This window comes from Cylas formicarius, unplaced genomic scaffold, assembly GCF_029955315.1.
Source record: "Cylas formicarius isolate icCylForm1 unplaced genomic scaffold, icCylForm1.1 PGA_scaffold_7__23_contigs__length_41026272, whole genome shotgun sequence".
In the NCBI taxonomy this organism is placed as follows: Eukaryota; Metazoa; Arthropoda; class Insecta; order Coleoptera; family Brentidae; genus Cylas; species Cylas formicarius.
Genome location: NW_026844352.1, coordinates 4,345,374 through 4,363,392, shown reverse-complemented (window position 1 = coordinate 4,363,392; position 18,019 = coordinate 4,345,374).

Sequence of the window (18,019 nt, the reverse complement as noted above, 5' to 3'; positions counted from 1 at the left end):
CATTTTTATTACTGATCATAACCTAGTTTATACTGTTTTGTCGAAAAGTTTATAAAACACGTCATGTCATATACATGGACTATAAAAATTTAAATTTGAATGAGTTTTTAAAGGAAGGATTCTCATTGCAGTGGCAAACAATTTATAGAACATATTCAACAAATATGTACCTTCGAAGAACAAAATATTCAATTATAATCCCTTTACTCCATGGATTACAAGTCATAAAAAATTCATACGAAAATCGTCTATTCATTTTCTTACATATTATAGGCAACTAAGGAATTATACAAAACATGCAATATATTCAGGATTTCCTAAAAAATATGAAATATAAGATGAAATATAAAATACAAAATTCAATCAAATTGTTTTTATTACATTTTTAATTGTAATTTTATTATTTGGTGTTTTTCTTCCTAAGTATAACTCATTCGAAATATCCTAAGTTATTTAACTTACGTTGCAGATCATTAGTTTTGATTAATTGTCAAAAGCAGAACATTGTTAAAACAATTGTAAACATAGATAATATGGTTGCTATCAAGGCCGACTTGACCGTTTTTAAACAATGTAACTGTTATGTTTAAACTGAAATATCTCAAAAACGGCTGAATGAAATGTGAATAAGCTATTTTTTTTTAAATCAGGAAAACGGATCTACTATTTAAGCTATTAATATATAGGGTATTCCATAAAAAAAGATTTTGCTGTCATTTTGACCGCTTGCGTTTTTCTGACATCTGTATAAGATAATAGAGCAAAAATCTTCAAACGTTTGTATTTACAGTTTTTTTTTTATTTCAAAATTAACGGTGAGTGTCAAAATATAATGAATAACACAGTACACTTTATGTGATCATTTCTTCTTCTCTTTTTTGGCTGCTAACAACTAAAAGTCGAAATTCAAATATTTCGGCAAATTCAAATCTGATTCTTATTGCCTGCGAGACTCATAAAAACATCTTTCGAATAACCGCGTATTTCTCGATTTCATAGTTTATTAAATTAAGTAAATTAAGTGTGCCGCAAAAAAATAACACTCTTGTGATTTACTACGGTCGCTTATTCATGTTGCGGTATCGATTCAGCCTCACTCGGTATGTAAAATCGTGTACCACAGGAGACAAGCAGACGTTCGTCCATAAGGAGTGACTTATGAGATGTGGACTTTCGGATCGCATTAGCATTGAATGGCGTGATGTCACGAGGGCGAGCCAGGTCACTCTATTGTCCACGATGCGAGGATTAAAATACAATTTATTTGTCAGAAATGTACGGGGTGTTCGGTAATTTGAATCACATAATTTAACCAGCGAAGGTGGACTTGCGCATTGGCAACATAGTTGCTGGTTTACACCGAATATTCTTAGAAATATGGCAGATGAAAGTTAACATTTCTTGTAGTCGGCGTTACTTTATTTTCAATTTCAATTCAATAATTTCTTTCCCCCAAATAGATTCTATATGATCGCTATCTGTAGAGCAGGGTGGACCAAAAAAAAAAAACGACACACACCTGACACACAAAAACTATTTGCTAGTTATCTCTAGAAAGTATTATTATTATTATTATTTAGTCTCATATAGATCATTAAGCCAATATGTATATCAAATATCAGATAACATTTTAAGCTAATTTTTGAAGGAAATTTCCACAGGTTACTATAATTCCTTTTACAAAGCTTCTTGATCAGTTTCATTGAAGCTCTGAAGAAGCCAGCAAGATGATTGGTGAAACGTTAGCAAGTTCGACTCTGGTGATTTTTTATGCTTGCAGGTTTTTTTAATTCTTTGCCATTTATTATGACAACAAAAAATTCTTTTTCCATGGTTCCATAACTTTATCTGCTACATTTTAAGCACTTTGTTTTGTTCGGGAAATTAAGTTGGTGAACAAATCCATACATAACCTCTTTAATTTTGTTTCAAGAATTTTCGTACTCTGTTTGCCGATGAAATGTATTTCTAATACACAAGAAGACACAACACGGGAATTCCAAAAATTTGTACGCAATATAGAACTATAATAATATAAATAATATTCCAATGCAAGTATCCTTAAATTGGTTCGAGTAATCGATAAACTAAAAGAGACATTTCACGATAATTATTTTCCAGTCAATATAAAATTCAGAACAAAAAGTTATTTTTCTTTAAATTCTTCTAGCAACTAGCAATTAGTTCTTGTATATAAGATAAAACAAAAACAATATCGAGAAAACCAGAAAATAAATAACGTGTTCGTTCGATTCTGGCATTAGCACTCTCTCAGCTCTTGAGCAATATATATATATATATATATATATATATATATATATATATATATATATATATATATATATATGCTTCGTTTGAAGTGGTGTGGAAAATATAGAAAGACCACAGGTTTGATATTGATTTTAAATAAATAATTTCATAATCTCCTCGTAGGGCCGGTATAGACTCCTCCCAACAATTCTTGCAGTTTCTCGTTTTCCTCGACCATTTTGTATTAATGTTACAATTCTAGCCCCAACAATAGGCAACAAATGCATTATGGTCAGTTAAATACACCTTAGATCTAAAATACACCAAATGATTATACGTTTTATGGAGATAAACTGAAAAGTACTCAACCCACGAAATTTTAGAAGTCGAAACTACGATAGCAATAACTGGCAGATAACAAATATAATATAACAAATAGCTAACAATTCACTACCTACTAGACGGCCGATTCCAAATTATTGGAAATTTCTTGAGTGACCTAAATTTTTTGCTGGCCAGTGCATTTTTACACCCACGAGTTTATTAAAGGGGATAGGCAAACACTTTTTATACGATAGATATATGATTTTTTATTTACTCTCTTCTGAACGCACCAATAAAAACAAATGAGCCCCGCCAATGTATACACAATAAATAACTTCACTTTTTTTAATGTAAAACCCTGTATATTTCCAATTAAGATGAAAGTTCTTTTCAACCCGATTTGAAAAATATATAGTTCGTTGGTATTTGGTTTAGCAGTTTATGAAATAACTCGAATTTATTATTCAAACGTAGAATTTAATAATCAACATCATTATTAAAACGGCGAAAAAAAAACATTACAAAACCCAACAATTTGCATATATACTAAATAAGATTACTGTATGATATGCTAACATTGTTATTCACTTTTCAGAATGTTTTCTTAGTATATCGAATCGTTATATGAAATTATTTCTCCCAGTTCAATAATCTGGATACGCTGGAACTAAATCAAAGGTACCGACAAGTTTTGTCGCTTCTCTATGGGTTGGTTTTTCTGATTCTACGGTTGAAATACTTTCAATTATCAATGAATCGACTTGTATAATTTGACATAGTTCCTAATTGACAATATAAGATTAGGTTAGTGAAAGTGACGTCAGTTTCATAAAGCTTGTAGGTACCAAGTGTCTCAGCAAAGCCAACGAGATACTTTATTTTGGAAAAGGAAAACAAAATTATTAATTAATTCGTCAAGAGGAAATGTTGAAAATAATTTCTGAGGTTCTGAAACGGCCACCAGAGAGCATAATTGCCATCTTGAAATTTAAAACCCGTTTTCTGCAAAATTTTTTGAACACTGGGGATAAAATAAATGTCTATAACTAATGGATTTTAATTACGGCCTTTCTTAAGCTATCAAATGTGATGGCTTTTTCTGACACAATAGCAAAAAATATAAAAATGTTCACACTCAAAAGAAGTTGGGTTTTGGTAAGCATCTCCTCTCTAAGGGTTATAATTGAGATAAGGGTTCTTTGTTAAATTTTGTTTATTTGTTTTTTCAAAGTAACTTCCACAGGCTACTGTGCTGAAGAAGCCAACAGGATAATTGATGAAAGCATTAAGATTTGAAAAAACGCTATACCCCTCTTCATTATCAACAATTTTATATAGTCAGAGTTTAAATTTATCCAACCTTATTCGACATCCGAAGAAGTTGATGTTTTGCCAGTGTCATCAGTAACGTTCTTGCCTATGTTCGCATTAATCCCAATTTAAGCTTAAGAAGAATAAATTTGGACTTGAATATTAGCAACATATTAGTACACTGAATTCTAAAAGACGACTATCTACACCCTTATCTCTTTTAGAAACTGATTTTGATTCTATGGTTGATGAGTATTCCAATTAATAATCGTCTTTTTCGATCAATGGGGAAGTCAAATTACATAATATGCATGCAGCAAATTATCAAAATCGATGGAGTGTCTGGTGCGGCATTTCGGGTGATCGAATTATAGGATCATTTTTCTTTAATTGGAAAGTTAATGGCCAATTTTATTATAACTATTTAAAAAGTCGATTTTATTAGAAAATCTTCCTTTTCAGAACACTTTTCCCAAGAAGTTCGGATTTTTTTAGACTAGGCTTATTCAACCCATGAATAGGAAGGGGCAATTTGTTTCCGGTCTATCGATCTCCGGACCTTACTGTTCTATACTTTTGCCTTTGGGGTAGAATAAAAGATATTGTTAGAGTTCTACAAACGATATACCGTTTTTACAATCTTTTTAAGGTTTTGACTGCGGAATCAGTTTAAGACCCGTCTGTTGTAAAGGATTTAATATGTTAACCGACAGGAACTGTGCCCTGCTGGCAGTTGTATTTTAAGAGTACCGAATCTTCTTTGATTAAACTTTTATATTAATTCATATTCATGCGCTTTTTATAAATCTTCCTACTTGAGGTAACTCGATTTCAAGTTGAATTTTGCCGTAAGATAGGTTGATCTCCTATATTAAAAACACATTAGAAAGCTTAAACTGATTGTGTTTTGAAAATTCCTACACAAGTAGTTTTGGGGAGCTGAAACCCACTTTAAGAAGAAACGACATCTCGCCGAAATTTAGTTCTAATTAGAAGTGAAGTGGAAAAAATATCTGTCTCTAGTTGGAAAAAATGTGTTAATGTGAGGAACGAGTCCAATGACGATGGTGATTATTTTGATGCTGAATACAATATTGTTTTATAGCTAAATTTAATCCTCCGTTTATAATAATAATAAACATTTTAAATGAATAATGGATTTTTCACTGCATGGATTAATAATAATCCAGGAATCTCACCGATGAAACTTTATACAAATCCATCAGCTTTCAGCAATTGTATGAACGAAGTACCGAAGTACGTTTCTGGAATGTCATTGTGGAATTGCGATTCAATTTATTGAGGATTATAAAGAGAAACCCAAACGAGGTAGACCTGCGGTTAGACTTTCATAAACATTTACCAAAGTTAAATACTTGATACTTGTCGTAAGAACGGTAAATCTTTTGGAGAACCCTAATCAGACTGTAAATTCAGGTTAGATGCTGTAGCGAACCTGTCAAGAGCTGAAATTACTAATACTTTAGTTTTAAATTAAACTGTTATACGGATGTATTCATAAATAAAATTTTCAATAAACGCAAATACAATCAAATTTTACAATCAAAATGCTGGTAACAAATCCGAGAAGAAAAATACTCAAAAACAATATCTCCTATTACCGTACGTTCCAGGGCTATCGGAAAATTTGTGCAATGTGTTCAAACAACACGACTGTTGCACACAAAGGTTATAACCTATTAGAACAAAACTTTAGTAAATTAAAATCAAAAATCCCTGACGAGAAAAAAAGCCACGTGGTGTATCAAATACAGTGCCAAAATTGTAACGGTGTCTACATCGGACAAACTAGTCAATACTTAAAAAGTCGCTTAAACGGCCATAAATAAGACAAAAAAAATAACACTGCTCTTTCGAGCCATTCCAGGGAGAATCAGCACTCGTTTGACTTTCAAAGTGTGAAAATTTTACGCTCAGAAAGCCACACAAAAAGACGGGAATTTTATGAAATGATTGAGATCCAAAAAAATCCAAACGCCATAAATTCTAAGACTGACACAAAAAATCTCAGCAAAATTTATTACAACTTAATTAAATAAAGAGACAAATTAACCCGTGAATCTCACACAAACCAAAAAAAAAAAAAAACGCTTTAGAAAAAAAAAAAACTCCGTTGTCCTACCGTGAAGAAACGTACATCCGCGCTTCGCATTATTGTTTTGGTTCGTCGTCTTATCAATGTGGCTTGTCGATTTACATATTCGATATGTCTCTCGTGAATGTTGTAAAACTGTAAACTACCAAACAACTATATAGTGAACCGTTGATTTTTGGCTTAAGGTATGTATGTAATCGTAATATAAAAAATTATGTATGTTTTATTGTTGTGCATCTATTTTTATACTATTTTTAATCACTTTGTTTGTTCTATTGAGTTGCACTAGTAATTTTTAATCATTTCAATTTATTTTGCTGACTCCTATATAAATTTTTATCTATGTTTTAATTATGACCAGGAAAACAATGCTATAAATAATTTTATTTAAAAATACATTTTTGTAGGTTAAAATTAAATGTCTGAAGAAGGTCTTGAAGGCCGAAACGTCACAAAAAATAAAATGTTTCAAAAGTAACGGAAACTTATTTTAATTTTACTAAAAAAGGACCAAAAAAAACCCAAGAATCATCTCTTAAATATATATATATATATATATATATATATATATATATATATATATATATATATATATATATATATATATATATATATATATATATATATTCATTATGCGTTTCGCAATAGGTTTGATGCATCTTAATCAAAGTCGGTTAATTGAATTGGTAGGCGTTGATTGTTTACGCAATTCCAGCACAGGAGTTCCTCCGTGACGTGCATACTCGAGGCGATCTACGGGAATCATAGTTTTGTACATTCGCTGTCGTATTGAAATCAGCGGTAAAAACGGAATCAATCGCCAAGTCTAAAGGTGAACGGGACTATCATCTTCTTCTCGCAATAGAAATCAGGTCGTAGGTCACACACTCGCGTACCTTTCCGAGCCGTGCCATTACTCTGCTTTCTGTTTCGATATACGAGCCGGTTTTGTAATAGATGAAGTGAAACTTATCCATTTTGTTCGGTAGTCTGGGCCTTTCGGATTAATTATCGATTTCGTGATGTCGGTCTGTCTGTCGGATCACGTCGATTTTTGAGAATGGGCGGAAAAAATAATATAAGGTTAATAGGTTACGTGATGGTAATGGGGCCTCTGCTTAGCATTTGGATGCTATTTTCCAGATCTCCAGGTTGGTTTTTCACTATCAATGTGTAAGACAGGAAAACTGTTAACTGTTGGCTCATTCTCTGTTTACTAGCTTCGTCTAACAACACCATTGTAATATTGTGATGCTGAATGAATGCGACGATTAACTATAGGGCAAAGATCATCATCTGAGGTTCTATGGGTAGTATTGAATATGAAAAACGGAAAGTGGTAAACCAATGAGGAAAAAGAATTGGAAATTTTGCTTCAACTTTAAGATAATCCCCAGGTCAATAGTCGTCAAGTGGATAGCTAATGTGCTACATCCCAATCTACCTTTAATTGCACCACTGAAAAATATGCCTTCTGCACCGTTATATAAGAACCAATAGAGGCCGTTCCAAATTTTTGATCTAAAATAAATTTTTCGATGAAGCTACTATTTGCTGTAATGCTGCAGCTAATCTTCAACATGTGCATTATTATTCAACAGTTAATCTATTCTGGGTACGGGAAGCGCAATAACAAAACCGTCGATCACTTCATGTGTGACATGAAAAAAAAGACACTTTTAGTTAGTTTTTGGAAAATAATTTAGCTATCCAATTTTTTTTGCAGGTGTCAAAACTAGCATTTTTCAACAAAATTCAAAAATAAGGTGTTTAAACTCAAAAAAAAAAACGTATGTTTTTTTAAAATTATTTTAAATTTCTTTACTTTACTATATGGTTGTCTGCGGATGTAGTCCCCAAAAGGAAAATGTGTATGATTCATTTTATGCATTCATTAAAGTTAATTCACGATAAAAAAAAATGCTAATAAATTAGAAAAAACCGAAAACGGTTTAAGAGAGAAGCACTATATTTAACAAACATTTTATAAGAGAAAGTTCGTTATCAACTAGCGTAAAGACTAAATTCAAATAAAAAAAATGAATATTTTAATATTATTGCAAAAAATTGAAAAACTTTTCGGCTAACTTAACTTTTCATGTTCGTGGATTGCTTCTTAATAGGCGCTTTTCTTAATATTTCCCCGTTATAAGGAACATTAAGTTAGTAAACGTTTTGTTTTCAGGGGCCCCACAAAAAGAAGTGTACTAAGTGGGCAATGAATTGGGCCCAACCTTTCTATCCACCTCCAGCACTTCCCTATCCTCCTTCGTGATCATTTTAACATTTTCTGGCCAATTTTGTGCAATGAACAGGAAAGCCGTCCACACCATAACATCGACTTCAATGACGACTATTTCCTCTACCTCCTATTATATAATTGCACTTGCTCCTGAAAGGCAGACAGGTTGATACAACTTTATCATTGTTATTTATTTTTTTTATTTATATTATTTACTTGCTCTTTGGTACACCAACAGTTATATTATGCAATGCTTAGTTAATAACAATAACAATACACCAGAAAAATATGAAAGAGAAAAAGAAAATAACAATATAACTAATATTTGAGATTGAAAAACGCACAAAATAAGCCAATCTTATCATAAAGAAGCCTAAAAAAAAGAAAAGGTTGTGATTTTTTTATTTATATACTGTTGACTTGACTTCCTTATGCACCGGACGTGTTGTTAATAGAGCAACGAACTTCTTATTGTGCTCTATGCTGATACACTCAGTTGTTATTCTAGTAATATTGCTGTCTGGGCTTTACTTTTTTTTATATTATTGAAAAAACCGAATCTAAATTTTTCCTGTGACTGGCGTGTAGTATAACTCATTTAAAAGTCACTATTTTTAAAACGTGTCTAAACTTTCTTTTTAAGAACTTATACGAGAATGCTTCAGCCACTGTCAGAGACTTTGACCGATTTTCAGAGAAGGTTGATGTTACGTCCGGCGTCCTTCATGAAGATTCTTTGAATCTTGTTTTTATATTTCTGGCAGGCATTTTCGACTTCTTTAAGCAACACAGTTACCTGACAAATATGTAGTTGCCGTCTCCAAAACCAAAATCATTCATTTTGGCAGTGTGGGCATTCCCTTGAGAGAGGTGCTTCTTCGAAATGGTAGAGTATTCAGTAACCAGAGTCCCACACTGCACACTTCCTGCTCTTATATTCCATGAATCATCTCATCAGACCATTGATACAGGTTTTTAATAGTACCGTTGTCAGTGGTTTTTCTAGTAACATTACTGATGCGTCCACATTAAATATAGTGTTGTTTAATTTGGGGTGTATTTTATTATTTTTCTATATTTAATTTTATTAATTTATTAATATATTAATTATAATTATATAATTATTTAATATATATTAATTTAATAACATTCACCAAACCTAATTTCATTTTACTTATTTTAAATTGGTTCACAGCGTGCTGTTTTTCCCTTTTGAGAACACCTTTTTGGTCCTTCGAGCCGGATTTTTTCCAATTTTTTTCTTTCTTCGCCCAGTATCAGGCTTCACTGCTGCAAAATAGCTGACGCTGATAGGACACGCCACACTAATTTCAAAGTTAGGTATGAAAAAATGAAAGGTGCAGCTTTGTCCATGGTACATAAGTTTCCTATGACTTCTTGCAACTACTTGATAACGTTTGACACTCTTTAAAATCGGTATAAGAATGAAAGTTTAGTTGCTTCATGTCATTGGCTATAGATAATACCCCAGATAATTTGAGAGCGCTCAAGAATTTTAAATTGATCGTTTACCAGTGGGATTTTATTTTTGATAATTCAAAACCGATTTTTTAACAAAGCGTTGTCCAGCAAAACTAAGCCAGACAAAAAATTTGATATTCTCCCGCAACTTAATTTTAGTAGGCCTTCTACTTCTCTTCTAGTTAATGCCACGCGGATTTCTTATTCTTCATGTAATTTGCGACGGGAGTGTGTTATTTAAAAGTCACTTTTAGAGAAGTTTGATGTTACATCCGGCATTTTTTGAGATCTTTTAATATCTTGTTTTTATATTACTGGCAGACATTCTTGACCTTCTTATGCGCCTGACTTGTCAATAGAGGTAACCAACGAGTTTCTTATGGTACTCTATTGCTGAAACATTCTCACATTGTACCATCTAAATGGCACAAAAATAGGGATCCAGCAGAAATGACGATTTTTTTTTCGGATACAAGAAATTGCAAGCTGGAGTCCAAATAACTCCCGTATTTTGCCGTTCACAATAAGTTTTTCTTTCGGGAATTATTCTCCACATCTTTACGCGGTTACCATAGCGACCCGTCGAATTCTATTTTTGTTTCGTTTTGTTTTTGAAAAAAAGAAAAAGGACTCTAGCAAGCGAACGAATTTTATCCGCATTTCGAACTCCGGTGAATCCGGCGTCCGTTTAAGCGCGTCCCGACGCTACAAGTGGCGCCGGCGGGCGGCGACGCCCCGAAACATCATCCGCCCCCGCTTTGAGATACGATTCTTCGTGCTCAAAAAGTCGGAGAGAAAGTTAATTAATTATTTTATTCTAAACGGGGTCGTAGCGGGGCAATTTTCTTATGAATTATAATGTGAAAAGTTTCCGAAAACCGCTTTGGAATGTTTTCCGCGTTTTTAAGCGGCGAGAAACACGACGTCGAAGCGGAATTGTTCCGGGTATTTCGCTTTTACGATTCGGCGAAGTTGTTTCGTTGGGAGACGATTTAATGAGCGCCTTCGATGGACGTAGGTTTGACTATAGTAGTTTCGTGACGATTCCTTTTTAATTTATTTCAAAAACATTAAATTTTATGACTTACGGTGTTTCAAAATTCAGCACATAGTGAACTCCACTGTTTTTACCACCTAATCGGCTATTTAATTTTGTTAATTTTTTATGAAGGTCCAGGGTCTGTTCGTAACCTTCAATAAATGTAGTGAAAAATCCTTCTTATTCTTATTTCTACGTTAAGTCCAATGAATTGCGTTTTGCTGGGTAATATTTAATCTTACTTGTAATTCTGATGGCCAGCTATCTTGCCATCTTTTTTGTGGTTTTTCCCTTGATATTTTCCCCTCGGGTTTTCCATCTTTTGTGATCTTTGCTAATCTGTGCTCTTCCATTTTCGTTACGTGTTGATTGCAATTTTTTCTTCTCTCTCGTCCCCATCTTACTATATCTTGAATATTACATTGTTGCCGGATATTTTCGTTTCTTACATGGTCTCGTCCAGTCTTTCCTATTATGCAACTTTATGTTTTCATTTCAGTTATTCTTAGCGCTTGTTTTGTTTTCTTTGTATCGCCTCTGGTTTCCATGGCATACGTAAGTATTGGTCTTATACATGCTTTATAGATTCTTGTTTTCGTTTCTATTCTTAGATGTTTATTTCTCCACACCATATCCCTTAATGCACCTGTTGTGGCTGCTGCTTTCCTTACTTGGTATATCCTCTCTTAGTAAATATATCGATGGCTTGTTACATCTACTCCTAAGTACCTTGATGACATTACTTGCTTTATGATTGTCCCTTCTATCTCCAGCTTACATCTTAATGGTTCCTTAGATACTGTTAGACATTCGGTTTTCTCTGTTGATATTGCCATTCTTTTGCGGTTTTATCATCATTTAGTCCATAAGCAGGTTAAATAGAAACGGACATAAGCTGTCTCCTTGTCTTATTCTTGTTTTTAACTTTATTTCTTCAGATAACTTTCCCTCAGCTTTTATTTTAGTGGAGCAGTTATAATTGAGTTCTTCTATGATTTTTATTATTTTAGGAGATACATTTTTTTCTTTAAGTAAGTATACTATGTTAATAAGTCGTATTTTATCAAATGCTTTTGTTAGGTCCACGAAACACATGAAGATGGAGTTGTTGTATTCTATTGACTTTTCCACTAACTGGCGAATTATAAAAATGGCATCTGTTGTTGATCTGTTCTTTCTAAAACCTTGCTGTTCTTCGCATATCGGAATTGTTGCTCTTAGTCCTTCTGCTATGATTTTCGATATTGTATCTAGTTTGATGGCTTGTTCTTATCTCCTTGTTTAAATATTAATGTAGTCAAACTTTTATTACACTTTAGAGGTATCTTTTCTTCTTTAATTATTTTATTGAACATTTTTGTTCTTTCCTTTATTAGTTCTGGTCCTCCATATTTAATTTGTTCGTTTGTGATCGTGTTTGCTCCTGGTGCGTTTCATTCTTTCAGTTCTCTTATTGCGTTTTTCACGTGCTTTTCCAATTTGAGCCCATTGTTTCTGTTTGGTCTTGAGCATTATTTTATATTTATATTTTATATTTTATATTTATTTCGTGCAATCTTCCATTTTTACTGAGTTAATCTTTATGTATTCATTTATAGGTCTTTTAGTTGATCGTAATAGTTTCCGCATTCTTTTCTGACTTCCATAAAAATCGTGCTCAATGTCTTTCGTGAATGTTTCTCAATATTCTTCTTTGATGGTTTTTTTTACATTCACTCTGTTTCTTGTTGCTATAAATTTTGCGTGTTCTTCTGGTGTTTTGTTGCTTCTATATTTTAAGTATGCGTCTCTTTTTTCTTTGCATATGACTTTCACCTCTTCTGTAAACCAGGGTTTGTTGACTTTTTTGTTATTTACATTTATCGTTCTTATTCCAAGTGCTTCTCTTGAAGCTGTTATTATGTTGTTTGTTATTTTTTCCAGAATTATGTGTCATTTCGTTTTCTTCTATTGTTTGAAAAATCCATTCTTCATTTAAATGTTTATTATAAATATAAATGAAGGAGTAAATTTAACTGCTAAACAATATTAGAATATTTATAAAAAAAGTGATTCTACATCAATATAATCACTATCGACTCGCCCCCACATTAATAATTACACTATCCTGTAACATTTTCTTCTTCGATCTAAAAGCAGATTTTTTTTCTACTTCCTTTTTAATTAATTCTATTACCCCAAAACCGAAACGTGTTGTTTCCTCTTAAACTCTGTTTCAGCTAATCCCTCCCGTATCAATTCTATCGGATTAAAATTAAAATTTTCAAACAAAAAATTTGGAATGACTTCTCTAGTCGATGATAAATTCGTATATTTTTTTCGCCTGTGCAGAATGGTGACTCACGTTGCCCATCAAAACACCGTTTTGTGGATATTTTAGAAATTATAAAAAAACAAACAAAAATAAAATATATCATAACTTATGAGACACCCCGTATATGTAGAATTTATCATTTATTTGGCAATTATTGGCGATGCACTTTCCTAGAATCTTACGCGCGCTTTTAATGAATGAGAAATGAGAACGGCAATTCTATTCTCCAGGCTCGGGTTATTTTCAAACAAATATTTAATACGCCATAGTTGCTATCGTCCTTATTTATTATTTAGTCGCATGATCGCTACGCGATTGGTCACGTTGGCCGATCCTTTGTTGACCAAGATTAAAATCCCACGAGGATGATTCGTCCAAAATTCATAAATTCGATTCAAGGAAAACAAGATTTGATTTAGATTGCGCGCACCTAGGCTTGTGTGAAAAGTATTAGTGGCGATAAGCAAGTTCATCAGACAAACAAATATGTGTGTATATGTGCGGCGCGCGATAACCTGTGAAAACAAAGCGATAAGCACCTTATGACCATATAATATTGTCTGACCTGATATACGACAGGATTTCGTTATTTAAGCCGCGTTTTAATGCGACGCCATAAATATATCCTGTTGCAACGTTTATTGGACCCCGAGGAGTACCTATGCTCACTACACGTACACTGGTCATCTTGCTTGTTAACAGATTGTGGATACCTTACTAAGTTACAGGTGTAGGAGATAAAACTAAGAATTAGCTAACCAAGTAAAGGAAGAAAATATGATTAAGATTCATAATACACAGAGTGAGACAGAGGTGCGTTCCGTCACATGCTATTAAAGAAAGAATTACGGTAAAGGACAACAAGCTAAACAATATGAGACGCTCGGACGGTACCACCATGTTTGCAAAGAGCTTCGAAAGTATTCGCTGACAACCAGGTTGAGGATTAGGACGTGACGAAAAAATTAATAGACCTCAAATATTCAATGATTGGAAAGGAAGTTCAAGATCTAGAAATAAATCAAGAAACGATGGAATGATGGAAAAAGGCATAAGAACATCGTAGAGAAAATTGCAACCTGATTAAATTGAATTTGGAGTTTTGGAATAGAATCATTAAAAAAAAAGGAAATGTTCGGCCCTGGTACAAAGCACGGCAACTTATGGTTCATAAATTTGGACACTGGAAAAAACTGGATGTGTTAGGACGGAGACCATAAGGGAAGAAGAAAAATAATTATCCGGGTTTAGTCAGATACACATGATGGAATATAAAAGATTACCAAAAAACTGCTTTAGTTTGATTTCCAATAGGAGAAGTGAACTTGGTTGTCTCAGAGCCAAATGGAAAGATTAGTAAAGCTATGAACAGAAGAGAGTTACGGCAGGTGGAAAACATGTTAGGTTAAGATACTGCCAAAAAGCAAAGAAATTCGCCAGAACCTAAATGCCTTTTTCGCATTTGTTTTAGTCAAAGCCTACTTTAAAAAGTTTTGCAGGTATTTTATCGTCAGAGCCTACAACTGGAACTGGAACCGATGGATAGAGTGACCATGTTTAGTTCACATTTCGGATTGGAAATAAAACTAAAGAAAGAAGAAAAGTAAATTACTCATAGCGAGTAGGGAGAATATTCGTGAAGCCAAACATTTTTAACATGGAACAAGTGAAACAATTCAATTATTTGGGGACATAAATAAGGAATTTTACATCTTACAAGAAATATAATACGGAGCCAGAAGTGATACACAGCATAAAATATCGTAAACTGTCACTGTCGAATTGGCGCCTAGAAAATAAGAACAGCCCTGTTAATAGCCCAGCTAAAATAGATAAGCAAGAAAAGTAATATTGAAGAGTAAACGATGATATCGTTTTAGTTGTGGCAAAACAAGTAGGTTTGTCCTTTGTCCAAAGTTGCTCAACGGCTTTTATCAAAGAAATCTTTAATCAAACGAGGAATTCTCATTTTTGATGCCCAGTTCTGATGATTGAACTTACGTCTTGTCTCAGGGTTATTTCCCTGAGTGAAGAGATGCACCGAAATCCAAACAAGCTAACCGAAAACCTACTGGATAGTTGCGTTTTGTTTTTGGCTTTGTCTTTTCACCCTAACCTAGCAGCCTCTGACCTTTCCGGGTCTAATCGGTTTAGAGAAGAATAAAAAGAGTTATTTGATTTTGTTTAAATTAATGTTTAGAAAGTTACGAAGACACGACACCAAGTCGCAGCGGTAGCCTGACCAATCCGCAGCCTATGCTTAATAATAATGTTTAATATTCCGTAAATCTTTGCGATATGCTGTGAACCAGATGATTGTTATAGGCCCGTGATAGAACCATATTACTTAATAACGTATAGTTTAAACACTTAATAAAGGATATAACAACCGACTCAGTCATAAGCCCTAAGTTAAGTCATTTTGCTGGGTACGGAAGTTCCTAGTGAGAGTAGTGGTATGTGATCATGGAATGGCGGCCATGTAAATTTAAAATGACAATAATAACACCTATTTATTATGTGATCGATCAGGATATCAACCGTCAAAACATAAATATAGCCAGACATATACTGGGTGGTGCAGTTTCTATGGCACGCAGCGTATGATGAATGAGTTCCTCCAGTGGTACCTATAATGAGATATCACCGAAAGATGCTCCGTTAAGTGAAAAAATTGTTTCTTTTGGTTATTTTCGGACGGATTAAACGCTTTATTGACACACATGAATGTGATTTATGTTGCCTAAATGGGGGACTATAAAAATGCAGCTTTGTCAACTTACATCTAATAACTTTTATCTGCGTTTTAGAAACTCGGTTACATCAGATACATACCTCCGGCTGACGATCAATCAATCGATAATACCGACTACCGTAAAACGTATCACAAGACGTGAATTTAGATCGAGTCTGATTTGATGCGCAGATACTTCGAAACCCGTAATCCTTGAATGGGACGTTCGGGGTATTGGAAGTATTACCGTCCTGTCAGTTGCACATTTATGGCTATGACTTCAAAATTTAGTCTACAAAGTCAGACGAAGATTGATTAGTTCTCATTATTTTGTACCCTAAATGTTGACATATTAAAGCAGACAAATTATGCAAATTAAATTAAGTACTTAGACAACCCCATCACAGCATAGGCATACCATTTTTTTTTTAATGTTCGCATAATTTTGAGTATTTTTTGTCAACATTACACAGCAATTTATTTTTTGAAAAAACTTTTATCATTTTTTGAAAAAATCCAAAATGTGCTTTTTTGGACTTGAAAACTAAAACTGGGAATTTATATTATGGATCGATGGAAGTATTTCATATTTAGTACTTTGATCTATCTATGACAAAAATATACTATACAGGGTGGTCACAAATAACCGTCATAAATTGTTCTTTCTAATTAAAATTTTATTAATTAATTAGATGTAGTTTCTTGGACCGTCGCGTGTATATTTTCTTCAATTTCTCTTGGGTACAATTATACAAACAATTAATGTGATTCGTCTAAATATTTATTAACGTTTCGATCGTAATTTCGATCTTTTTCGAAATATTTTTATTTTGTGTAGGTGACATATATAATAATTGATGACATTTGACGTTGTGTTAATATATTAAAAATAAACATAATTTGTCAGTGAATATTTTATACGGATTGAAATGGCATGCAAAGCAGGAACGGATGTTTTTTATTAGTAAATATATTGGATAATTAAATTTTGTTAGTTTAATATTGAATGATATATTTTGTTAAGGTCTTTAGAATCGGTTTTGCAATTAATTGATTTTTTGTTTTTTTGTATTTCTATACTTTCTATTTTTTTGGTTTTAGGTTCTGTTAATAGGACTTCAACTTTTAATTTTAAAATTTAATTTTCAAAAAGTTAAAGACCTACTAACAGAACCTAACACCAAAAAAAGAGAACCTTATTAAAGTAAAAAATCCAAAAAAACAAATAATCAATTAATTACAAAACCGATTCTAAAGACCTTAACAAAATATATTATTCAATTTTAAACTAACAAAATTAAATTATCCAATATATTTACTAATAAAAAACACCCGTACCTGCTTTGCATGCCATTTCAATCCGTATAAAATATTCGCTGACAAATTATGTTTATTTTTAATATATTAACACAACGTCAAATCTCATCAATTGTTATATATGTCACCTATACAAAATAATATTATTTTGAAAAAGATCGAAATTACGATCGAAACATTAATAAATATTTAGAAGAATCACATTAATTATTTTCGAGAGACCGAATACCCAAGAGACATTGACATTATGGTTTATTTTTTGCAACGACTCTGGTATTTTATTTGAAATCTAACTAAACTTATATATTATCCTATTCTAACAAAGCTTTTTTTAAACACTAGTTACTTAAATTTCATATAAAATCAATATTAAGTAATGCAATTAAATAAAACTTATTACTAAGTACAAAATGTCCTCCAACCACTGGAAATATGTGGCATGGGTCCAATTCGAAAAAAAACTAACAAAATTGTTTCCTGTATAGAATTACAAGGTTTATATTTGACATTTAGTTATCACAAACTTTTACAGTGTTCAAGGGCATTTAAATCAACCATGAAACACCTCGTATAATATTAATATTTATTCTAGATAACATATTTATAGTTTGCTATATATAATATTTTTGGGCTTAAACTCAAGTTAAAAGGATCTATAGCGCAGTACTTATTTACCAAAAGGATAATTGCAATCATAATTAATGACATGAAAATAAATGCTCAAATGCTCAAAGCACAGTCTGTGCTGAGCAACGTGGAATCTAAGGGTTCAGATGCCTAAAAATGGATTCTATCCACTACGCACAGACTATTTAATTAGCAGTTAGGAATGACTGAGGCAAAAAGTGGTGAACGGAAGATAGGATAGCAACGAAAACCACTCGAATTAG